At 38.2% G+C, this 25666-nt stretch overlaps 1 protein-coding gene across 5 annotated transcripts in view; it reads left to right on the top strand.

Annotated features, from left to right (window-relative positions):
* Positions 1 to 25666, top strand: part of SLC35F4 (solute carrier family 35 member F4) — a 239394-nt gene that overhangs the window by 117855 nt on the left and 95873 nt on the right. The window contains exon 1 of one of the 5 annotated variants that reach the window (XM_070513685.1): positions 22692 to 22987. The exons of the other annotated variants lie outside the window; for them this stretch is intronic. The gene's annotated coding sequence lies outside the window, so the exon portion shown is untranslated. Of the gene's footprint in view, positions 1 to 22691; positions 22988 to 25666 lie in introns of those variants that run through there. 5 annotated transcript variants of the gene reach the window in all.

The raw sequence follows: 25666 nt of genomic DNA, 5'->3' as shown, positions 1-25666 counted from the left end.
ATGCCAAACTTGCTACCAACCTCTTTGTGATCCCGAAAAGTTAAAACACTTGTTCAAGGTCATGCAAGGAAATTTTGGATCCCTACATCTCTTCACATCAAAAGAAAGGAAAGTTTCGAGCTCTCTATTTCTAAGTCCAGTGTGCTGGAGAAAAGGTGAGGGGAAATATTTGGGAATCAGGGTCCTAGTGTTTGAAACTGGGGTTGCAGCAGTGGAAAGTTCCAGCAAGGAACCTCAAGGATCTTTGGGAATCTGTGGCTCAGTGCATCATGCCCACATTTGCTTATCCAGAGAACAAGACATAGCCTGTTCTTTTGAAGGAGAGAATGAACCCTTTAAGGTACCTGTTAACAACCTGGCAAAGAGTCACCATAAGGAATACTGAAACAGTATGCAAGTCATTTGAAAACACATCGTGATATTTCCAGCTTCTTAGAGCAATTCTCTTTGGAATGAATGGCAGAGAATTTCCTGAGTAGTTTTTGAGGCTAATACTAATAAATAAAAAGGAGCAAGAGCTAAATTTAACATTCATGAGAGAGAAAAATGTTTAAGGAGGGAGTTGTGCACAGATTCAGCCCCTAATTATATGAGAAGTAATTATCTGGTATTGTGTTAGTCCTGTCCTAATGGCTCACCTCGCCCACTGCCCGCCTGTTGGCAATTGCCACCACCATTAGCCCTTTGGACAGAATAGGTAATGAAAGGGACAAAGGAATTACTCACGTCTGTCTATTTGGCCACTTGTGAGCAGTTTTTCTGAGCATTGCACACAGCAACTTAGCCCTGTCCTGGGCTGTGCGCTGTTTGTCGCTTATTCAGGGTAAGGGGCAAAGGACACTCATTTAACATAATTTGCCACCTACTATCTTTTCTAATGAGATGGCGAAAAGAAGAAGGGAACAGATATTTAAGCATCTATTATGTGCCAGTTACGATGCTCACACTTGCTCTATCTCATTTCCTCTCTGTGAAGATGATACTATTAGCTTCATTTTACGGATGAGGAAAGTAACCTCGGAGAGGGTTATAGAAGTGGTGGGTGGCAAAACCAGGATTTAAATCTGTCTACTTGACTCCAAATTTCTAGTTTCCTTTTACTTTGATGTGGCATCTGCCTCAACAGAACGGCTATTGGTTTGTTCTGTATGTGTGTGTGCAAGGCTGATATAAAGTGTAGCTTGATATGAAAAATATGTGCGTATGTGCGTGTGCAGTTTGTAAAAGTAAAGACAATGTATCCCAACAACCCAAAGAAAATGTAGGATTAGGACTCAGAAAATCCTCCTCCTCATTGGTTGTGGCCACTGTCCACTGCCTTCATTGCATACAGCATATTACTTGCATCTCATGTGCCCAAATGTACTCATCCATAAAGTGGGGATTAGACTGAATCAGCCGGAACGTTGTGCAGATAAAGTGATTAATAATAGAAAAGCTCTTTGAAAGGAGAAAATGTTCTACTGGCGCTGGACTTTGCTGGTCTAGAGCAAATGAGTTTTGAAATGTCTCAGTCTTAAGTTGTTTAAATTAGATGAGGAGTTGACATTATATGTGTATGTATGTGTGTGTGTGTATGTATATATATATATATTTTTTCTTTTTTTGTTGAGCAAGATTCACCCTGAGCTAACATCCGTGCCAATCTACCCCTATTTTTTAGTATGTGGGCCACCAGCACAGCATGGCCTGACAGAGAGGTGTAGGTCCATGCTCAGGAACTGAACCTGGGCTGCCGAAGTGGAGTACGCTGAACTTAACCACTAGGCCACCGGGGCTGGCCCGACATTATATTTTTCACTATTGCTGTTAATGTGCATACTTATGAAAGAGGCACAGAGCAAACATTTTGATAAACTATCATTACCAACTTGTAGAATGAGATCTTTTATTTGACTAAATTAAAGATGCCAAAAAGTTGTATGAATTTTCACTTGAGGACCTGTCTTATGGGAGGACATATCCAGTCACAACTGGTAACAGAATTATTATTATTACTTAAAATAGAAGGAAGTAAAATGAACAGAACAGGCTCAGGTCTGATAGCAATTTTCTATTAAGCATTCTGTTCTCCAGACAGACCATAGTCTCATCAAGTTCATGGACACAGCTCTGTCTCTTGGTGGCTGTGGCATATTTGGTCTTCTTCACATGTCTGAAATATTGAAGATATACTAAATTTTTTATTCTGTGCAATTGAACCTTTCATTTTACGTAAAAATCTCACATACTCTGGACTCAAAGAAAAGTTAACTTTGGGGTATAGATTATATTTTAGAAGAATTTGTAATTATTTTTAAAGAGAGCTTTTTCTTTTTTAAAGATTTTATTTTTCCTTTTTCTCACCAAAGCCCCCTGGGACATAGTTGTGTATTTTCAGTTGTGGGTCCTTCTACTTGTGGCATGTGGGATGCCGCCTCAACACGGCCTGATGAGCAGTGCCATGTCCACGGCCAGGATCCGAATCAGTGAAGCCCTGGGCCACCGAAGCAGAGCGTGTGACCTTAACCACTCAGCCACGGGGCCGGCCCCTAAAGAGAGCTTTTTTAATGAACAAAACTTTGTGCACCTAATTTTTCCAGTTTTCTGGATCTATGCATCCTTGAAATAGATCAGCTTGTTCTCTATTAATTGGTTTGTTTACTGCAAAGAAATACAATTTCTTCAATTCTTTCCCCAAAACAGAGCTACCTTTTTGTTTTGCTATAGTTTTCTTGAGATACAATGGCTTCTTTTACCAGGCTTATATTTATCCTATGGCAAATCTTAATTTGTAAGAGAAAGCAGTTTACCTCTAAGGCTTGATTAAACATGTGAGAATGTCTGGCCTGCTTTCACAAGCCACACTTTTCTAGCTGAGATTAAGAGATTCTTGCGTTTGGTTGTGTTTACTTGCTGACCAGAGTTTTCTCGAACATTTGCTATTCATGTTGGAAAAATGGGGTTTAACGCAGAAGAATATTAAGATAAACCTTTGAAGTCCTCTTTATACCATATTCCTCATGTCCCTAAACACTGCTATTTATGATTTCAGTGCTAAAACATGGAAGAAATTGTCCCCAAATCCTCCATTTTTGTTCTTTTGAATCAAGTGCACTTTTTCATCAGGTCAGGAGGCTAAGTATTCACAGGTGGAAAGAACATCCCTCTTTATATATATATATGAAGAGGAAACACTTCCCAGTTCATTTTATATATACATATATTAGTATATAGTATATATATAGTTTATATATTATAATATGCATGTATTATATATAGAGAGAAATTTGTAAATGTATATTTCTAGTCACTCTACATACTATTAAACATTTTCCTTAAAAAAAGGTCTATATCATCTACATGTACACAACATGGATTTACATCTTACTTAAAAGAACTATAAATGCCTAAAGGGCAATTTTTCTTAATCGGCTCATTGATTCCCCACTTTAATTAATACACTTAAAAAGCTTGTTCAGTGGAGCAGCACATTCTCCTTTGTATTCTTGGTTGGCATCTGCTGTCGTCCTTCTGGGATTCATTTATAAAAGCAGCATGTTCATGCTCTGAGGTCCTGGGATGAACTCCTTTCTCTGGGTAGCTCTTTGAAACTTAACCTATCAAGTAGTCTTCTAATGCTTTTATCTACTCAAACCTCGACAAGAATTATTTTGGAAGATTTTAGGAAATACTTTCTAAAATGACACATTTGTACACTTTGTTACGTAACGGTGGGTTGGTAAATGAATTAAAAAACAAAACCAAAAACCTCTGGGACTTGGGTAAGGCATCAAAAACTTAAAAAAATATGCCTATCCTTCAAGATAGCAATTGCACTTCTGTGAGTTCACACTAAGGAAGAAAATAATCATGAATGTGCCCTAACAAACTCTTTATCACAGTGAGTTTATAATAATGAACATTGAAAATATCCAAATGCCTGTTGCTAGGCTGTGAGCTAAATAAACAGTGGTGCATCTTGACACTGGAGGCACGATGGGGGAAAGCAATCACAGAAAATAGCCAGTATTTATGTAACGCTAGCAAGGTGCCAGGTACTGTTCTAAGTAGTTTATTTATACTAAATCAAATAATTCTGTTAACAATCCCTATGAGGTAAGTGCTGTTATCATCATCCCCATTTTACACGTGAAGAACTGAGGCACAGAGAATTTAAGGACCTTGCCAAAGTAAATGGTGAACCCGCATTTGGATCCAAGCAGTGTGGTTTAAGAGCTCATATTTTACCCACCAATTTATTCTGCTTTATGTAGATAAAGTAGATTACAAAGTATCTATACAGCATCATTCTACATTTGTAAATGTGTGTATGTCTATATATACACACAAACACATACCCATACATATATGGATTTTTTAAATGTTGTTTTTGCTTATGTGAATTTTCTAAGTGTTCTATAATGACCATATTCTTGGCATTAAACAAACTTTAACAAATTTTTCAAAAATTGAAATCGTGCTAAATATGTTCTTCAAACATAAATGAATTAAACTTTAAATTAATAACAGAAATATATCTGAAAAATCTCTCAATATTTGGAATTAAGCAACACACTTCTAAATGATCAGTGGGCCCAAGAGAAAGTCATAAGGGAAATTAGAAATATTGAATTGAATGAAAATAAAACACAACAAATCAAAATTTGTGGGATGCATCTATAACCACCTTTAGAGGGAAATTTATATCATTAAATACTTGTATTAGAAAATAATAAAGTCTCAAATCAATAATCTAAATTTCCACCTAAGGAACTTAAAGAGAAAAAGAGAGAGAGAGAGAAAATTAAACTCAAAGCAAGCATTAAAAGACAATCATAAAAATAAGAAATGAAATTGAAAACAGTAAAATAATAGAGGAAATCAATGAAACCAAAGATTGGTTCTGTGAAAAGATCAGTAAAACTGAGAAACCTCTGGCCAGACTGACCAGGAGAATAGAAAGAAGACACAAATTATCAATATCAGGAATGGAAAAGGAAACATCACCTTAGACCCTTGAGACATTAAACAAATAAGAAGGGAATATTACAAACAGGTTTATGCCCATAAATGTGATTAGATGAAATGGACAAGTTCCTGAATTATCAAAGCTCACAGAAGAAGAAATAGAAAATGTGAATTGTCTTATATATATTAAAGAAATTGAATTCATATTTAGAAACCTTCGAGGCCCAGATGGCTTCACTGGCGAGATCTATCAGTCACTTAACAAATAAATAAGGCAAATTCTACCCAATCTCTTCCAGAAAATACAAGAGGAAGGAACACTTTTCAATTCATTCTATAAAGCAAGCATCATCCTAACACCAAAATCAAAGACGTTAAAAGAAAAGAAAACCACAACCCAACATCATTAGTCATTAAGAAAATGTAAATTAAAACAACAATGAGATACTACTATATACCTATGAGAATGGCTAAAATTTAAAAAAAAAAAAAAAACCTGACAATACCAAGTGCTGATGAGGATGTGGAGCAACTGGAATTCTCATCTGTTGCTGATAAGAATGCAAAAACGATGCAGTCACTTTTGGAAATAGTTTGGCAGCTATCCCACATCTAAATTTACCCAAAAGATATGAAAACTTGTGTTCACTCTAAAGCTTGTACATGAATGTTTATAGCAGCTTTATTCATAATTGCAAAAAACTGGAAACATCCCAATGTCCTTTAACTGGTAAATAGAAAAAAAACTATAGTACATCATACTGTGGAATACCGCTTAGCAATAAAAATAAATAAACTACTAACTAATGCAACAACATGGATGAGTTTCAAGTGCATTATGCTAAGTGAAAGAAGCCAGATTCAAAAGGTTAAATGCTATATGATTTCATTTGTATGAGTTTTGGGAATGAGCAAAAATTATACAAACAGCAAATCAGTGGTTTTCAGGCACTAGAGGTTAGAGGAGCGGTTTACTACAAATGGGCACAAGAAAAATTTGGAGAGTCATGGAATTGTTCTATATTTTTATTGTGTCAGAATGGTTTTGATTGTTACACTTTAGCCTCATAACCAGAAACTTTACTGAATTCTCATTAATTTTAATTGTTTGTGGATTCTTTGGGATATTTTATGGCACTCACAAATAAGAACATTTTGTTTCTTCCTTTCTAATTCTTCTGCCTCCTCATTGATTTTCCTTATCTTATTTCACTGGAAAGGACCAACAGTATAATGTTAAGAGTAAGAGTGATAGACACCATCCTTCATTCCTGACTTTATTGGGAATGTTTCTAAAGTTTCACTATTAAGCTGAGGATTGTTGTCAGTTTTTGATACATATCCTTATGGAGTTAAAGAAGTTCCTTTTGGTCCTTGTTGGTTAAGATTTTTTTTAATTATTACAAGTGAGAAATTAATTTTTTTAATGAGGAAATTTGGCCCTGAGCTAACATCTGTTGCCATCCTCCTCTTTTTGCTTGAGGAAGATTGTCACTGAGCTAACATCTGTGCCAATCCTCCTCTATTTTATGTGAGATGCCACCACAGTGTGGCTTGATGAGATGTGCTAGGTCCATGCCTGGGATCTGAACCCACAAACTGTAGGCCTTCTGAAGCAGAGCATGCAAACTTAACCATTATGTACTGTCCCTCTTTGTCTCTCATTGTCTTTTTTATCTTGAAGTCTGCTTTCTCTGATATAAGTATGGTAACACCTCCTTTCTTTTGTTTGCTGTTAGCTTGGAGTATCGTCTTCCATCCCTTCACTCTGAGCCTGTGTTTGTCATTGGAGTTGAGATGTGTTTCCTGGAGGCAGCATATTGTTGGGGCTTATTCTTTAATCCATCTCATCACTCTGTGTCTTTTTATTGGAGAATTCAATCCATTTACTTTAGGGTGATTATCGATATATGAGGGCTCAATGCTGTCATTGTATCACTTGTTTTCCAGCTCTCTTGCATTTCCTTTGTTTCTCATCCTGTGTGTTTTGGTCTACCATCGAGTTATGTAGTTTTTTATGTTGTGTTTCTCAAAAGAGAGGCCATGTGTTGGGAAACAAGGGAAACCTCAATAAATTTAAGAAGATTGAAATCATATCAAGTATATTTTCCAACCACAAAGCTATGAAACCAGAAATCAATTACAAGAAAAAAACTGGGAAGAAATAAAAGAGGAGACATTACAATGAATGCCTTAAAAGTAAAAAAGAATCGTAAGGAAAAATGACAAACAATTATATGCCAACAAGTTGTATAACCTAGAAGAATGGATAAATTCCTAGAAACATACAACCTAACAAAATGGAATCAAGAAGAAATAGAAAGCCTGAACAGACCAATAATAAATAAGGAGATTGAACCAGGAATCAAAAACCTGTCAAGGAAGAAAAGTCCAGGACCAGATAGCTTTGTGGGTGAATTCTACCAAACATTTAACAAAGAATTAATACCAATTCTTAAACTCTTCCAAAAAGTAGAAGAAGGGACACTTAAAAACTTATTTTATGAGGCAAGCATCACCCTGATGCCAAAGCCAGACAAAGACACCACAAGAAAAGAAAACTACAGGTCACTATTCCTGATGAACATAGATGCAAAAATACTCAATAAAATCCTAGCAAACCAAATTCAACAGCACATTAAAAAGATCATACACCATGATCAAGTGGGATTTATCCCTGGGATGCAAGGTTAGTTTAATATATGCAAATCAATCAAGGTGATGCACCATATTAACAGAATGAAAGAAAAAAACCACATGGTCATCTCAATAGACACAGAAAAAGCATTTGACAAAATCCAACATCCATTCATGATAAAACCTCTCAACAAAATAAGGATAGAAGGAATTTGACACAAAAGAGGCCATGTATGAAAATCCAACAGTTAATATCATAATTCATGGGGAAAAAAATGAAAGCTTTTGCTCTAAAATTCAGTACAAGGCAACAATGTCCACTCTTGCCGCTTCTATTCAACGTAGTACTAGAAGTGCTAGCTAGAGCAATTAGACAAGAAAACAAATAAAAGTCATCCAAATCAGAAAGAAAGAAGTAAAATGGTCTCTGTTTGCAGATGACTTGATCAAATATGTAGAAATCTCTAAAGTTTCAACAAAAAGCTGTTAGAACTGTTAAATGAATTCAGTGAAGTGCAGGATGCAAAACATATAAAAACCATTGCATTCTATATACACGCAACACACTATCTGAAAAGAAAATTAAGAAAACAATCCCACTCCCAACAGCAACAAGAAGAATAAAATACTTAGGAATAAATTTAACCAGAGAGTTGAAAGACTTGTACATTGAAAACTATAGAACATTGATGAAAGAAATTAGAGAAGACACAGATAGGTGGAAACACATCTCATGTTCACAGATTGGATGAATTAATATTACTTAAGTGTCCATACTACCCAAAACCATCTATAGTTTCAATGCAATTCCTATAAAAATTCCAATGGCGTTTTTCACAGAAATAGAAAAAACAACCTTAAAATTTGTATGAAACCATGAAAGACCTCGAATAGCCAAAGAAATCTTGAGCAAGAACAAACCTAGAGGCATCTCATTTCCTGATTTCAAAGTATATCACAAAGCTATATTAGTCAACACTGTATGGTACTAGCATAAAAACAGACATGTAGACCAATGCAAGAGAATAGTGAGCCTGGAAATAAACCCATGCTTACACAGTCAACTAACATTTGACAAGGGAGCCAAGAATACTCAGTGAAGAAAGTATAGTTTCTTTCATAAATGGTGTTGAGAAAACTGGATATCCACATGCAAAATGATGAATTTTGACCTCTTATGCCACTCACAAGAATTAACTCAAAGTAGATTAAAGACTTAAACGTAGATCTGAAACTTTAAAACTCCTAGAAGAAAACAGGGAAACAGCTCCTTGACATTGGTCCTGGCAATGATTTTTTAGATATGGCACCAAAAACAACAAAAGGAAAAATCAACAATCGAGATTACATCAAACTAAAAATTGTGCAGCAAAAGAAACAATCAACAAAATGAAAAGGCATCCCATGGAATGGGAGAAACATTTGCAAACCATATATCTGATAAGGGGTTAATACCCAAAATATATAAGAAACTCATACAACTCAATAGCAAAAAACCAAATAATCCAATTTAAAAATGGGCAAAATACCTGAATAGACATTTTTTAAGAAAAGATATACAAATGGCCAACAGGTACGTGAAAAGGTACTCAACATCACTAATCATCGGGGAAATGCAAATCAAAACCACGATGAGATATCACCTCACACCAGTTAGAATGGTTATTATCAAAAAGACAAGCAATAACTAAGTGTTGGTGAGGCTGTGGAGAAAAAGGAACACTTGTGCACTGTTGGTGGGAATGCAAGTTGGTACAGCCATATGGAAATAGTATGCAGTTTCCTCAAAAAAATTAAAAATAGAACCTCCTTTTGAACCAGCAATCCCAGTTCTATGTATATATCCAAAAGAAATAAAATCACTATCTTAAAGAGGCATAAGCACTCCCATGTTCACTGCAGCATTATTCACAACAGCCATGATGTGGAAACTAAATGTCTTCAAAAAAGGCTTGGATAAAGAAAATGTGATATGTAAATATACAATGGGATATTGTCTAGCCTTAAATTAGAAGGAAGTCTTGCCATTGTGACAACATGAATGAACCTAGAGGACATTGTGCTAAGTGAGATAAGCCAGACACAGAAACATAAATACCGCATGATCTCTTATTTGTAGAATCTAAAATAGTTGAACTTGCAGAAGCAAAGAGCAAATTGGTGGTTGCTAGGGACTGGGGGGTGGGGGAAATGAGCAGATGTTGGTCAAAGGGTACAGAATTTCAGTTCTGCACAATGAATAAGTTCTGGAGATCTAATGTACAGAATGGTGACTATAATTAACAATACTGTACTGAATACTTGACAGTTGCTAAGAGAGTAACTGAAGTGCTCTCACCACAAAACAAAGCTAACTATGTGAAGTGGTGGATATGTTAATTAGTTTGATTGTGGTGATCATTTCACAATGTATACATATATCAAAATATCAAGTTGTATACTTTAAATATATGCAATTTTTATTTGTCAGTTATACTTCAATAAAGCTGGAACGAGTAAATAAAAGTGCTATTGGGATATATTTTTCTCATGCTATCCTTGATTGGTTTTGGTATTATGGTTACACAAGTCTCATAAAACATGTTGGCTATCCTCCTCTTTTTTCTAGTTTCCTAAACAACTTATACAAGACAGGTATTGTCTATTTAAAAAATTTGGTAAAACTTGCCAGAAAAATTGTCTAGGCCTTTTATTTTTTGAAAGTGTGGAAGTACTTAGAGAAGTCCTTTGACTACCAATTTAGTTTATTTGGTAAAATTCAATATCCATTTATGATTTTTTTAAAAAAAGAATTATTTTTGGAAATAAAGATTCATAATCTGTTAAATATGTAAACAAAAAACCTACAGCAAATATCATAACACAGATGAAATGTTCAAAGCTTTCTGTCTACCCTGAGAGTGAGAATAGGCAAGAACATCTCTATTACTACTTCTATTCAGCCTTGTACTGGAGATCCTAGCCAGTGCAACGAGACAAGAAAAAGCATTTAAGATATAAAGATCGGAAAGGAAGAACTAAAATCTTTATTATTTCCACATGATAAATTAATATGAGAATTTATCAATGCTGTTATATTATAAATATACAATTAGGTAGTTGCAATCCTATATGTGAGCAATATACAGAAAATGCAAAAAACACCCTCAATATCATAAAAAATCAAATATCTAAGAATAAATCTAATAAATTACATGCAAGATGTCTGTAGAGAAAACTATGTAATATTATTGAGAGAAATTAAACAAGACAAACAAATGGAGAGATATGCTATGGAAGACAATAGTGTAAAGATGTCAATTCTTCCCAAACTGGTTGATAGATTCTGTGAAAAACCTATTAAACTCCCAATATTATTTTTAATAGTTCCAAATGAGAAAAAAAATAAAAGTCTATTAACACTAGAAAGGATAATTAAATGTAGTGTATTTGTAGATGGAATACTATTCTGTGATGAAAATGAATACACTACAGCTTTAGTAAATGTTTGTATGAATCTCACAAACATTATGTAGAATGAAAGAAGCAGGGTACATAAAAATTGCTGTAGCATCACATTTAAATAAAGTTCAAAAAACAATGAGGCAAAACTAAACAATAGAATTTAGAGATGCAAACTTAAGTAGCTAAACTACGAAGAAAACCAAGGATGTGGTTCTATTTGGAGGGAGAAGATGATGATTGGGAAGGAACATGAAGGGGGCTTCTCAGGTGCTTCCAACGTTCTATTTCTTGACTTGAGAAGTGATTATATGGTATTTACTTTGTTATAAATTATTTATGTCTTTAGTTTGTGCACTTTTCTAAGTCTATGTTATGTTCTATGATTTTCAAAAATAAGGGAATTGGAGGCCAGCCCCATGGCTGAGTGGTTAAGGTTCTGCATGCTCCACTCTGGTGGCCCATGTTTGTGGGTTCAGATCCTGGGTGCAGACCTACTCCACTCATCAGCCATGCTGTGGAGGTGTCCCACACACAAAATAGAGGAAGATTGGCAAGGGATGTTAGCTCAGGGTGAATCTTTGTCACCAAAAAAGAAAAAAGATGAACTGAATGAAATTCTTTTCTTTCTGAAGTTTGACTCCAGGTCCAAGCATCACAAATACATCAGATTTAAAGCTCTTGGGAAAGGACATATGTCTGGTCCATGCTCAGATCCTGATCGGGATTCTAACCAACTCTACTGAGGGACCATAAAACCTTGATATACTGAGAAAAAATGTTAAAGAACAAACAATATTGTGTTGTTGGAAAACACTTCTCTTATGTAAACCTAGTCTTAATGCCCAACTTATTTGGTAAGCTCAGTGCTTTGCAGAGAAGTAAAGATATTTTTAAATAGAGTTGAATACAAAAAGAAGGCACTGTTGAACTTCTTGCTTTTATTATTTCCCCTGAATGGTCTGTTCTTTGAGAATCAAAGTCAGCTCCCAACCTCATTGTCAAAAAATTTTTAAATTAATAAAACAGCCTTTGGAGGAATGAAACATATAGTATTTTCTTATTTTTATCATGTTTGGAGTACTCCAATAGGCAGTTACAAAAAATTGTGTGATATAGTTGCATAGATAATGAGCCTTTCTGGAAGCGTTTATCTCAATAGACTTGTCTGCATTTCCCGTGACTTCCTAGAACACTGGCTCCACCTGGAGGTGGAGATTTGCACACAAATAATATGAAAAATGAGTAACTGTAGTCTAATACAGGCCACTTCCTTGGGCTTTTGAGTTGTAAGTGAAGGTTTTACAGTTAGGTTGTGTCCTCTTGCTGGTGTTCAGGTATGAGCAAAGAAACATTGACCCCTCTCCATAAGGGGGCTCCAGAGAACCTCTTGAATAGGAAGTGAATGTAATTTAACACCGCAGAGCAGGGAAACTTGTCAAAGTGGTGAAGCAAAATGGATTATTGACAGACAAACCATATTTTCCAAACAATAAGTGAGAAGCTGTCTCAAAATCTTTTTTGGAAGGTAAGATGATTATAAATTAAAAATTGATAAATAACCACATACAGGCAGTAAATGTGTGAGAATTTTTAAGTGGTTCTACTAACCATATATAGCACAATTGATGACAATTTGATGTTGAGACTAAAGGGGTGAACGGCACTTACTTCGTGAAAACTAAATGGATTTGCCGTGTATGAGCAGCTCTTTAGGAATCCTTCCATGTTGGAACTTTCTTGTACTAGGGGCTTTAATTGGGAACGAGAAAACCTATTGGACACAGTGTAGAGAATTCCAAATGCAGTTCATTGAACTTTTTCTGGAAATTAATAAGGAAGTGGACAAAATGTAAACTTTTACTTGGCCGTCATGTTTCATCTTAGTCCACTTTTCCATTCTTACCTTCTATTCCACTCCTTTACATATTTTACTTTTCTGTCAGACTGTGCTCGTCAGAGTTTCCTTGACACAAACCATAGTGTCCCGCATCTGAACTTTGTTAACTCTAGAATACCCTTTTTTCCAACCATCTTCTTTTTATTTCTTAATTTTTTCCAGCTTTATTGAGATATAATTGACATATACCATTGTATGAGTTTAAGATGTACACATGATGATTTGATATACATGGATATCACAAAATGATTACCACAATAAGGCTAGTTAACACATCCATCACCTCACAGTTACCTTTTTTTGTGGTAAGAACATTTATGAAGAACTCTCTTAGCAACTTTCAAGTGTTCAGTACAGTATTGTTAACTATCGTCACCATGCTGTACGTTACTCATCATTACAGAGCTTACTCATCTTGCATAACTGAAATTTTGTACACTTTCACCAACATCTGCCTATTTCTCCCACCCTGCAACTCGTGGCAACCACCATTCTACTCTGTGCACCATTCCACTCTGTGCAATCAGGAAGTGTGATGCCTCCAGGTTTATTCTCCTTGCTCAAGATTGCTTTGGCTGTCAGGGTCTTTCTTGGTTTCATACAAATTTTAGGATTATTTTTTCTATTTCTGTCAAAATCATCATTGGAATTTGGATAGGAATTGCATTGAATCTATAGATGACTTTGGGTAGTATGGATGTTTTAACAATATTAATTTTTTTGATCTATGAACAGGGATATCTTTCCACTTATTTGCATCTTCTTCAGTTTCTTTCATCAATGTGTCATAGTTTTCAGTGTACAGATCTTTCACCTCCCTGGTTAAATTTATTCCCAAGTATTTTATTGTTTTTGATGGTAATGTAATGAACTGTTGTCTTTATTTCTTTTTCAGAGAGTTCGTTGTTACTGTATGGAAACACAACTGATTTTTGTATGTTGATTTTTTATCCTGCAACTTTACTGAATTAATTAATTAGTTCTAAATGTCTTTTTGAAGAGTCTTTAGGATCTTCTATATATGAGATCATGTCATCTGCAAAGAAAGACAATTTTTACTTCTCTCACCATCTTCATCTGACCGAATCCTACCACATCCTTCAAGACTAATCTCCCATGGGGCCTCCTTTGTATGACCCACAACTCCTGTAGTATTGATTATCTCTTATGAAGAATCTGTCACATTTGCCATCATATTATATGAGTATTTTTTCACCTCTATTTGATTGTAACTCCTTAAGAGAAAGGGCTGTTCTCTGAACTTTTGCATTGCCCCAACAGAGCCCAGCTGAATGTCTTTCACCTGGTGGGCACTAGATAAACATTAGTCACATAAGGTAATAAACAAAGATAGTCTTAAGAGTGTAATGTTATGTGAGTAAAAATTACCATTGGGCTACAAGATAATTAAACATAAATGGTGAGTAGTTCACATAAATGACTGCAATTAATATTACTTTTACATCACCAACATGAGCTTCAGGTTTTCTGTTGATTATTCACACTCTAGCAATGTAGTCAGCATTCCTGTTCTTAATTTTCCCAATAGCGTGTCCGTCATTACACCTGCCCCAATAGCATTTCTGAATATGACCCCACAACATCTATGAAATCTGTTGCTAACCCTGAACTCCCACCCTTGGCTGCGGACTGCACTTCCCTTTGACCTTCAATATATAAAAAGAAGTTAGGTGTCAGTGCATCATAGTGAGTGTATATGATCTGCTAACTTCAGCGCTTAGGTTTTCTGCCTTCAGTATAGTTCGTTACCCAAAAGCCGACATGGCAGAAACTGAGTATGAGGTTTCATCTTTTTGTTCTCTTCCTTCTTTCCTTCCTTCCCTTATTCTTTTTTGTTAATCCAACATTTATTGATTGCTTAGTATAAGCCAGACACTGTGCTGTGCCCTCATTTACATCAATAAATAAGATGTCATTGCTCTTTCCTGGGTCGCAGTTTAGAGGACAAGAAAGACATGAAAATGAATAAAATCCCCAAAATGTGCTAAGTTGTCTCTACTTTCTCATCTGCTATTCTGTCCTCAATCTATCCCAGTTAGATTTCTGTCCCGCCATCACTATAGATACTGCTCTTCTTGTATTTATTCGCTCTTCCTCCCCACTAGAATATTAGTCACATGAGAACATAGACCTTACCTTTCTCATTTGCTACTGTATCTCCAGCTTCTAGAACACAGTAGGTGCTATAACTTACACTGGTGAATAACTTACAATGTGAATTTGTACAGAGTGTTAGGGCTGTTGATAGGAAGAATCAACAGTTCATTCCAAAAGACGCTGACTGGGCTGGGTGGGAACGCTTGATTTTAGGCTTAAAAGTTGAGGTAGAGAAGGAGTTTAGGATTGCAGAGAGGGAATGCTAAAGGATATTCTAGAAAGAAGGAGCAGAGTGTGCAAAGATCTAGAGGGAAAAGAGAGGATGGCTTGTTAAGAAGTAAATGGAATCACCCAGTGTGGGCAGGGATGAGGCTGTTAGAATGCTCTGAAATTTGAGCCATATCTTTAAAGTATTGAAAGGTCTTAAGCAAAGGAATAATATACTCAACTTTTATTTTCAAAAGATACCTCTGGAAACATTATGGAAAATGGCTTGGGGGGCAGGGGTGGGCAGTGAGGCCAGGGACAGCGTTTTTGGTTGTTTTGTTGTTTTTGTTTTAATAACTGCCTCATTCCTAAAAGTATTTTAGCGTTGGAGATGGCTTCGTGCTCCATTAGAAGACTCGCGCAGGTCTCCAGGTCAGTAACGATGCAGACCTGGAGTAAACTCGTGGCAGAGGGCTAGAGAGTGGGGGATTAACTCCAGAAAAACTTCGGCAGTAGAACTGGCTGGATCGAGTGAGTGTGTTGGGGTGAGAGGGAGAGAGAGGTGTTGATGGTGGTGTGGAGGTTTCTAATATGACTGGAAGATGATTCTGTTAACTGAGGCAGAACCAGCAGGTTTTAGAGTGAGAAGATATTAGTTCGTTTTGAAGAATGTTGAATTTGAAACACAGGATATTCAGATGGAGAAAGAGGGGACACAGAAAAACAATGGTTTTTTTATGATGTAATTTCATTTAATTTCTTCATAAAGATAATCTTCATTGCAGCTAACGAATAATAAGTACCAGTGTAGTTTGATGTCATCTCAGCTGGCTTCCCTATGTATGGTTACTTTCCCTCATACTAAACGTCAGATGGCCACAGCACTATTTAACCAGACTTTTCTTGCTGTCTATTAGATTTGAGAATGGAAAAAATTAAATTAATTAACTTACAATGGTAAATAATGAGAAGCCCTTTGTAATAACTCACCATCCTACTTGAATTTTCAACTCTGTCACTTGAGGACCTCAAAAGATCGACAAATGAATACCACCCAGTAGGAAGAAGAGCAGGGAAAACCAGCTTGCAGTTAGGTAGCAGCCCAGTGGTTACCTCTAGATGGACTCTTGCCCACCTTGATGTCCAAATGTGGTTGCTCGGATTAAGAGGTGGTACCAACCTCATTATAAAGAAAACATACCTCAGAGATGCAATCATCATTAATTTCATCCTGGTGGTCTTTAAGGGCTTTTTCAATAGAAACTATAAACATATATGGTTGTATTCTGTTATTATCCTTGTCTGAGTAAGAAATATAAAGAACCCATAATCTCATGAAAATAACCCATTGTACCCTGTAATTTATAAAGCTGTCTCACGGTGATGCCACAGTTAAAGATAACATCCATTCTGCAATGCAACAATTTGAGTTGTTTTTCCAAGGTTTTAATATGATGCTCTTAGCTGCAATCAAACCTAATTTATTCCAAATTTTGCTTGCAAAGGAAATACTGGGTCCTGCGTGGTAGTTAGGAATAAAAAATAAACCGATGCCTTTTTTTCCTCTCCATCTATCTCATAATCTCTCTTTTCCACTAACTTCTTTTTTTCTCTCTTTTCCTCATTAATAATCCCTCCTTTAAATTCCTGATGTATTTTTAAAATACCAATGAATGGGCCATACCCCAGACCAGTTAACTCAGGAGCTCTGTGAATGAGATCTATCAGGAAACTCACCTCGAGTCGAGAACCACCCCTCGGTAGGAGCAAGTCTGTGTGATGACTCCACAGACTTGCAATGTGACAATTCATCTCTGTCTCTACAACTTTAATCTGAATGCACAGCTGCTTCAGTTTTCAAATATTGTTGAAAATATTTTTTTTCCTCAAATTAGGGTTCTCTTATGTTTTTCATAAATTACATTTTAGTATATTGATGAATTTTTTTCTTTTTGCAAGTAAAGAAGGACTCTATCACTAATAGCTGATCAATTCCTGGTGACTAAGTTAAGGCCAGTAAAGGAGATAACCCAGAAGGCATTGAGAAGCAGCGCCTGCCTGTGTGTGTCTCACAGGAGGGTAGCTCCTTTTGGCTGGAGAAGAAAGGGATATAGGAGATGGCGGGAGAGGCCAATTAGCTGATCCTGGGAAGGCGGAGGCTTAGCTCAACTGACACGCAGACCCTAGAGGAGGAACGAAGGACAGAGCCTGGAATTCAGAAGAGCTCACTGAGTTCTAGACGAGAAAGGTGTTCAGAGTGAGGAAGGTGTTTCATGTTTAGAATAGGACAAAGAACACCTTGCTCAAAGAGTTACTATTTCATGGGGACCAATCACGGGTGGCTCAAAATTCTACACACAACCAATATCTAAACAGGGCCAGTTAGAGCCAAAAGATATCCTCAGATTGTAACTCAAGTACTATCCTTGGTAGCACTGCTGCCATGTGGTTACGAACTTTCTCGTACCTCATGGTTTATGGTATGATTTTCAACCAGGAAAACTTGTGCTAGTTTGCTAGGCCTGCTGTGACATAGACTGGGGGCTTAAACAATTATTTTTTATTATTATTTTATTTTATTTATTTATTTTTATTATTTTTTATAACTTTTTATTATGAGAAATTTATTTTCTCACAGTTCTGAAGGCTGGAAGTGCAAGGTCAAGGTGTCCACTGGGTTGTTTCCTTCTGGAGTCTCTATTCCTGCCTTGTGGATGGCAGTCTTCTTCCCGTGTATTCACACAGGGCTCCCTCTGCGTCTGTCCGTCCTAGTCTCTTTTTATAATAACACCAGTCGTATTGGATGAGGGTCCATCCCAATGATCCAATTTTAACTTAATTACCTCCAAAGCTCCAAATACAATCAAATTCTGAGGCACTGGGGGTAAAGACTTCAACATATGAATTTTGGTTAGGACAAAATTCAGTCTGTGACAAACCTAGACAGAAAATAATTCTTAATAAGTCTGAAAATATAATTAATAAAGACTTTAGTATCGTTTTTTGTTATCTTGGGATCTACATTTTAACATGGATATGAGGTTATCAAAAGCCATGAAAAATAAGTGTATATCCTTGACATGGGTCAGAGCAGAAGGTCTTGTGCCAGAATGGAACTCTCCTTTTGACTTTTGGAGCCACGATCAGCATTGTCATATAACTTTGATTCTGGATGAGCTTCTGACAGCAGGCTTGCCTGCCTGCAGCCTATGCCAAAAGCAATTCGGAAAAAAGGCACTCACACTGAACATCCGTGGTTCCGAGGCAGGAAGCGTGCAGGAGACTAGGGAGCTGTTAAAAAGGCAACCAGAGTCTTCTAATGGCTTTTGGTAATCGGCCCAGCTATACTAATTTGATTTTTTCAACTAAAAACCCCAGGATACTGCCCTGAATGACTGAACTCATGCTGGAAATAGCATCCTTTAAAGTGTGGCTCCAGGGACAGCCCGCAAAGTATAAATAGCCTTAGGAATTAATTTTGAGATATGGGCCAGGTAAGTAAGTAACTGACTCCTTGGTAACAGTAAAGCATTTTTAGAGATGTAATGACTATTTTCATCTCTTGATAGATTTCTTTCTTGAAATAATGACCCAGTGATATGAGAATTAACACCTCCTTACAACGTCCAATTTCTATCTAGAAACTATGGTGCAATATAACTTATTTGGAACGCTGATGTCTGGTAACCTCACCCATCCTGAAAACAGCCAAGAACCAGGAAAGCACCTCACATTGGCCCTGAGCAACGCACCTGATGTCACCTGCAGTGAAGAGCGTGCACTTGGTCTCCTGGAGATCTGCCCTGACCCACCCCCATAACTGATTCACTCCTGGTTTTCATGCCCTTCAAATGCACGTGCTCATCTAGTTTCCAGGCCCAAAGACCAGGAGCATCAGATTGTAAGGACGTCTACCACACAGCCTGCAGCCGGGAAGGGTCATCTGGCTGATCAGGAGGAAAATTTCAGAAAAGTCTGTAACAAAAAAATAATTACAAAAGCAATGAATTTGGAGGTGTTTAGCATATGGGGCAAAGAGCCTGCTCCTGCCAAGTGGCTTGTGAGTCACTATGTTACATCCTAGAGCACCAATTGGGATTTGCAATGTCGACCATGAATAACGAAGGAGTGTGACGGGATCAGTTCGTAAAGCAGTATATGAATGCTTTGGAAAGGTTCCGTCCAAATAAAAGAAAATAAGAAGAGCTTTAGTACTGAAAAAGGTAATACTGTGCTACTTGAGGAAAATCATTCATTTGCCAATGATGCCTGAGCCAAAGATTTACCATAATTGTTCATTTCTAACCAAGGACATTCTCTGCTCTCTTCTTCAAATTCCCTCAAAGTCTTATCCCTGGGGGTCAGGTCAGGAGAAGGCCCTGACCTTTCTCGAAGGCCATACCACCTGGACTTGATTTCCCATGTTACTTCGACTTTCCATCCAGCCAGGCAGGGCAAAGCCAGCAATAGTTGCCACGAGAGACCCAGTGGTGGGAGGCCTAGGGGTCTGTTCAAGGTCTTTATCTTTGCTCAGAGTCAATGATAATACTGCCTACTCTTAGTTGCAATAAACATGTAACTAACCCCCCCCACCAGCCTCTTTTATAGTATTTTGAAAATCTGGGGTTCTTCTTGCATAGATAATGTATACTAATTCATTTGTACTCTTTTATCCAAATTTCTGGAGGAAATATACATGTTGCATGTAATATCAAAGGAATTTTCACAGTGTTCTAATTTACAGTTAAGGCCTAAAACTCAAAACAAAAGACCCTAACCCATGGCTGGGCTGGACATCTCCCCCCACACCCCCCAGGCAGCTAATGAAGGAGTTACAGAATCTGCCCACAAACCCTCTAACCCTGAAGAGACCCCCGAGAGAGAGGACAGAGGTATCATTGTCTTCCTCAAAGCCAAGCGAGATAAGGGGGCTCCTGGAGAGTTACTCTTAGAGACTGACAGTGCTTTCCAGAAGGGAAGACTGGCAGATGGGTTTTTACTCAACCCACAGACCCATCTTAGTGTCTCTGCTAGGAGAGAAGCTGGGAAGAGCCCTTCAGGCACCAGAGAGGGAGGCGAGGGGTGGGAGATGTGAGCATATGGACTGGTGCTCGAGTCTGATCTAGAGACCCCCGCCGGAACAGCCTGTGCCAGCAGGAGATGGCACCAACCACCCCCAGCCCATCCAGTTTTCCAGGGCCCCCGGGGGACTACTGAAGAGAGATGCTGAGATTGTGGCGGCTTTCCTAGGAGTACCGGAAATAATGGAGGAGAGGAGATGTAAGAAGACACGGGTACCCCTACTCCAGGGACCTGGAAGGAAAATGAACACCACCCAGAGAAAACTATCCCCAGCCAAACCCAGCTCCTCTGGAGTTGGGGTAGGAGGAAACGATGGGGCAGAGTCTTATAGAGGAGTGGTTGGTTGACCGTGGGCGCTGTCTCCGATCTCCAGCCTGGTTTACTTGGGTGCCACCAGATGCTGGTGGGAGAGAAGGAATCTCAGAGGCAGGTGCCCCTGCATGAAGCCCTGTGAGCCCCTCCCAATCTAGTCTATGATGAGGAGAAGGCTGCTGAATCAGATACTAGACTGACGTTTTTCAACCGGAGTGGACTCATTTCAAAAACCAAAAGTGACAAAAAATTATGTCATTAAGGTGTAGAAAAAAGAAAGAATAGTTGAAAACAGGAAAGACAGAAGATGTCTGTGATTCTAACTGGGAGCCGATTTGCAGGTTGCCTCAGCCAGGTCTGCACTCAGCCCTGAGACAGGTAGGAAGAGCTGGCTTTCCAGCCCCAGACACTGACCAAGCCCCGAGCCACTGTGCTTGCCAGGAAAAGGTGAGCGTGGAGACCGACCCAGGGCTGCTCTCGGTCGGAGATATTGACAAAATATTTAGGAACCCAGCTTTTAAATAATCTTCTCCTTCCATTTCATTGTATTTTTTAAAAACTTGCCACAATGGTAGAAAAGTCTTTTGCTGAAATGATTTTGATAATTTTTGTTCTATTTTATTTATAAAAGGAAAAAATTCAAATACGACTCTGTGGAGTTTTCTTTAAGATGTGCATTCCTTTCTGCTGGATCTAGTGGATGTTTTACTTCTTGGAAAAATAATAAAGATACATCAGTTATACACTTAGATGCCTCTAAAAACAAGTTAGTCATAGATTTATCTGAAGAATGCCGGAGCTATTTTTTTCACCACAGAACAGGGTTCCTCCCACAGTGATTGAGGTCGTGACTGGGGCCCTGTTGGTTCTGTGCTCCGACCTTCCCGAAATCTAATTTTTTTTTTTTACTATTGCCGTATTCTCTGTGCCCAGATATACTCTTAAAATGTAGTGCAATCAACTTAATAGATGCTATTATTTTTCCAATATTATAGATGAGGACATTGAGACACAGAGAGGTTGAGTCCTCTGCCCAAGCTCGCTCAGCTTGTTTATCGGAGGAGCTGAGATTCAGGCTCATGCAGTCTTCCAGTTAAATCAGCTGTGTCTGCATCAGCGTTGGTGCAATTGTTTAAACGTTCTTTGCCAATGAAGCAGGCAAGAACGGCAGCTCACTGCTGTGTGAGTTCGCACTTCTTCGACTACTGGTGATGCTGCGTATTTTGTTTGTAATAGAGTATTAGTGTTTGCGTTCCTTGTTTGGGAACTGCCTGTTTATGACCCTTGCCCATTTTTCTATTGGTATTAAGCTTTTCTTTTTGATTTATGAGAACTCTGAGTTTTCACCACTTGACTATGTGCATACCTGTGGGGGAAGAAGGGAGTGAGTTTTGCGTGTATGCCAGTTAAGAAAAATTATGTAGTCATCTCTATCAGTTTTTCCCTTTCATGGCTTTTTTGTGTTGTTTTATTTAGAAAGGCCCTTTCCTCACGTCCATCTGTGTTTCCTTCTTATTCTTTTAGACTTTCATTTTTTTATTCAACATTTTAATTATAAAAATTTTCAAGCAGTAGAGTTGAAAGAATTGTCCAGTGAACACCTGCATACGCACCATCTAGATTTTACCACTAACATTTTACTATGTTTGTTTTATGCATAGCTGTCCATCTATTTATCATCTTTTTATCAATCCGTTAATCCAGCTTATTCTGAGTGCTCTTCAAAGTAAGCTGCAGACAATACACTTCCCCTTTAGGTACTTCAGCATGCATATCATTAAATTCTGTACTTGCTTACACTTTCTTGTTTTGCTGTAAAATTTGCCCACAAACCCTGTGTTCTTTCAGTGAGTTGACAGATGCATACACTGTAGAACCCAAACCACATCAAAACCTAGAGCCTCCCCACTACCTCAGAAAGGCCCCCCACGATGCCCCGCCCCCACTCCACCAGAGGAAAACACTTTGTAAATTTCTTTCCGCCATAAAAGTCTTGCTTCCTCTAGAATTTCACGTGACTGGAAATATACAGTGTCGAGATACAGTTTTCCACGCGTTGCTCACATTTCTGCACATCTTGCTACCGGAAGCGCTGATGGCCTTTGTCCCAGACTCTTTTCAAGGATGTTTGTATAGTGAGCGGCTTTGGGTGCAGAGATCGCGTCCGCCTGGTGAGCAAAGAGCCGGCGTGCTCAGTGGCCGCAATGGAGGATGCAGCTTCGCCAAGCTCAGGGTCTCCACTGCCCATCAGTGTCACCCAGCTCTTCACGTCACCCTGTGGGAACTGGGCCTAGGAACCCTGTGCAGGAAAATGCGGATGCTCTGGCTACTGCTATACCTGTGAGTAATAGTCATTTGTCACTGATCCAGGAGTCTGCGTCTTCTAGCAGCTTCCGTGAAAAGATGGCAGGCTAATTGATTAGCTTCCAAACGGGGTAAAATCTTCCGTCTTTCATCGTTCTCAGCGTGTACTCTAGTTTCTTCCTCTCAGCGTGTTTTTGAGATTCACCCACAATGTTGCATTTATCAGTAATTCTTTTCTTTCTTTCTTTCTTTCTTTCTTTCTTTTTTTGGTGAGGAAGATTGGCCCTGAGCTAACATTTGTGCCAATCTTCCTCCATTTTTGTATGTGGGGCGCCTGCCACAGCATGGCTTGATGAGCAGTGTGTAGGTCTGCACCTGGGATCTGAACCCACGAACCCTGGGCTGCTGAAGTGGAGTGCACGAATTTAACCACCACACTACCAGGCCAGCCCAAGTAATTCTTTTCTTTTTATTGCTGAGTAGTATTCCATCATTCCACAGTTTATTTCTCCATTCTCCTGGGCTATGTCCAGTTTTTTTGGCTATTATGAATAGAGCTGCTATGAAAATTCTCGCATAAGTCTTTTTTATAAATATCTGTTTTCAGTTGGGGCAGGAGTAAGTACCATGGAGTTGAATTGCTAGGTCACAAGGCAGGCATATGTTTAGTCTTATTTTAAAAACTGCCAAACCTTTTTCTGAAGGGATTGTGCCATTTTACATTCCTCCCAGTATGTATGAGAGGTCTGATTGTTCTGTTACTGCCAACATTTGGTGGTGTCAATCTTTCTTATTTTATCCATTTGGTGTCTAGTGTAGTGGTATCTTACACTGGTTTTAATTTTCATTTCTCTGATGACTAACGATGTTGAGTACATTTGTTTGGGTTAATTGGCCATTTCTATATCTTATTTTATAAAGTGTTTAAATTTTTCCCCCCTTTTGGGGATTGTTTACTGAGTTCTTTATTATTTCATTGATATCTGTCATTTGTTAGACATATTTCTCTCAGTCTATGGCTTGCTTATTAATTTTCTTAATGGTATCCTTTAATGAGCAGAAGTTCCTAATTTTGATGAAGTCTATCAAACTTTTTATGCTTACTGTTTTCTGTGACTTCTCTAAGAAACCTTTGACTATCCACAAGCCACAGAGATATTTTCTCCTGTGCTTTCCTCTAAAAACGCTTCTAACACTGGCCGCCGAGCCTGCCTCCCTGGCTCTGGACCCTCCCCACATCAGTCCTTCCTTTGAAAAGCATCCAGCCTTCCCCACTTCCTCTTGGAACTGAGGGTGGAGGAGGGGGAGCAGCCGCATCAGACCAGCTTACCCTCCTCAAACCTGCTGGGGTCCTGGGGAATAAATGCTTCTCCATCTTCTTAACGTACATATCACCTTTAATCCCCAGCCTGACCCCGTGAAGGCATTATTAGTTCCATTTACAGATCCAGAAAATGAGGCTCACTGAGGTGCAGTAACTTGCTCAGAGTCCCCCAGCTCCACAGCTGGAATAAAACTCACAACTCCCTGATTCCAAAAACCATGCTCCTCACCACTCCCTTAATCCTGAGACCACACTGTCCACTCTTTGTGCTCTAATGTTACAGACTCGATCGAGCTTTACTCCTGTTTTGTTCAGCTCTCACTGTAATCCTCTGAGGCTTCCCGGTTGTATTGCTCATGTTTCCCAATTGGTTTGTCTTACAAAACAAAGTGACATATTGAAAGTAATATGAAGATTAAACAGGGGCCGGCCCCTGGCCTGGTCGTTAAATTCAGTGCACTCTGCTTCAGCAGCCTGGGCCTGGTTCCCAGGCACAGACCTACATCACTTGTCAGCAGCCATGCTGTGGCAGAGACCCACATAACAAAACAGAAGAAGATGGGCACAGATGTTAGCTAGGGCAAATCTTCCTCAAGCAAAAAGAGGAAGATCGGCAACAGATTTTAGTTATGGGCTAATCTTCCTCAGCAAAAAAAAAATAAATATATAAAATAAACAGGCTTTGTGCAATAAATTGCTGACTCAACTTTGAAATACCTTCTTGTCTTTTCTTTTTTGTGTGTGTGAGGAAGATTGTTGCTGAGCTAACATCTGTGCCAATCTTCCTCTATTTTATGTGTGTGTGGCCACAGTGTGGCTTGAGGAGCAGTGCTAGGTCTGCACCTGGGATCCAAACCTGCAAACCCCGGGGTGCCAAAGCAGAGTGTGTGAACTTAACCACTACGCCACCAGGCTGGCCCCTTTTTGCCTTTTATTGAAGGATTGTTTTAGTCAAATATTAATTTCTGTTTTCCTTAAAGAAAATTTTAAATTGGCCCTGCAAAATTGTGAAAGCTACTTGGTGGGAGGGGTGATGTGGTTACAAGCCTCTGTTCCGCATGACGGAATCCTGCCTTTGCTAGTGGCCCACTTTCTGTCCTAACTCAACTATGTTATTCCAACTCTTAGTGAAAAAAAATAGAATTTACCTTCTAGATCTGTCTCGCCATGCTGGATAAAGATCCAAATAAGGAAATATGTTATTCATTTATTTTTTCTCTTTGGTTTCCAACTCTAAAAAGCATATGTCAAGTTCTCTTAAGTAGATTTAAGCATAAATGAATCTGATATATGATACAGGAGAGAGCTGTCAATTTTTATGAGAAAGAGTCATTTTATAATTATATAGCAGTAGTGTTAATATCACCCTGATTTAACATGCTTCACAGGGG

The sequence above is a fragment of the Equus asinus genome, chromosome 7, assembly GCF_041296235.1.
Source record: "Equus asinus isolate D_3611 breed Donkey chromosome 7, EquAss-T2T_v2, whole genome shotgun sequence".
Lineage (NCBI taxonomy): Eukaryota > Metazoa > Chordata > Mammalia > Perissodactyla > Equidae > Equus > Equus asinus.
The sequence above is the reverse complement of the archived record's forward strand: the minus strand, read 5'-3'. Positions and strand labels throughout refer to the sequence as shown.